The sequence below is a fragment of the Halyomorpha halys genome, unplaced genomic scaffold, assembly GCF_000696795.3.
Source record: "Halyomorpha halys isolate HHAL.00 unplaced genomic scaffold, Hhal_1.1 Scaffold1151.1, whole genome shotgun sequence".
Classification (NCBI taxonomy): Eukaryota; Metazoa; Arthropoda; class Insecta; order Hemiptera; family Pentatomidae; genus Halyomorpha; species Halyomorpha halys.
This window is the reverse complement of record NW_027106607.1, coordinates 228,212-229,500: the sequence shown is the minus strand read 5'-3', so window position 1 is coordinate 229,500 and position 1,289 is coordinate 228,212.

The following is a 1,289-nucleotide window of genomic DNA, read 5'->3' as shown; positions in this document are numbered from 1 at the left end:
TCGGATACCGCTCATCTACCGTATTCTCATTTAGCTTTCGATAATCGATGACAACACGGTACTTTTCCGTTTTCTCACCCACCACAGCTTTCTTTTTCACGGCCCATAGGGGACTATTGTAAGGTGAAGTGCTATTAACAATGATACCTTGCCTCTTAAGATTCTCAATCTCCTCCCCTATATGTTCGCGTAGCGCTTGAGGGTATCGGCGCTCCTTTACGTATGTTACCTTTTCGCGCTTTAATTCTATCTCATGCACCGTCTCCCCCGTTGCTGATAACACCTCCCCTTCTTTAAAGAAAATATCCTCAAACTCCTGAATGATGCCCTGCCTCCAATTTCCTTCCTTACTAATCGCCCCCACCCGTACATTACCATCATTTCCCAATCCCTGACACGGAATTGTGCACCCTCCAATTTTGATCTCCCACCGCCCTGCCGTATTTTTAACTCTCGCGCCAGCCTTATGCAACAGATCACATCCGATAATTGCCTTATATTCCCGCGGCATCTCCTTGACCACATGTACCGTAATTGAACCCGTTAACCCCCACCGACTCAACCCCATACTTGCCTCCCCTTCGACGCTACAGGGCCCACCCAGGGTGACTAACCTACAATTACATACCTTCACCTGGGGTGTCTCCTCTCCTCCTCTCAGCCTGTCCAACGCTCCTCTGCACACGATGGTGTTTGAACTCCCGGTGTCGATAAGCACTCCTCCCATGCAGATGATAGGCAGACCGCCACGCTTTCCTTCGACGCTGCAACTCACCAACACTGCGCCACCAGATGTCCAGTCCTGCCACAACCATGGCATCTCCGGTCCACCCTCCTTCCGCTAGCTTTCGGCTTGCCACCCTGGCTTGCCTTTCTCCGGTCACGCTTCTTTCACTTCCATTCTCTCGGAACTCTCGCCTTTTCCATGAGTTTGGTGCGGCTTTCGGTCGATTATACGCGACCCTTGTCCAGCCGGCCTCCTCAACCCCCTTCCTAGCTTCTTCCTCCCTTGCGCTGGCGTCCATCATTTCCTGGGCACATTCCACAAAGCTGCGCTCCCTGGGCAAGCCCTCTCGTTTCCCTGTCTCTCGGGCCAATGCACTTTTAAGATGGTGGACAGGAATCCCATGATGCCTTGCACCTCCGCTATACTCCTTGTCTCACTCATCTTGTCCGTGATTGGATTGAAACGGGCGAGCAGGATTCCAGCGAACTGCCCGTTACTTTGTCTAGACTTCTTCTCTTCCCGGAACATCCGGAAAATGTCCTCTTCGGGTGTCCACCTGCCC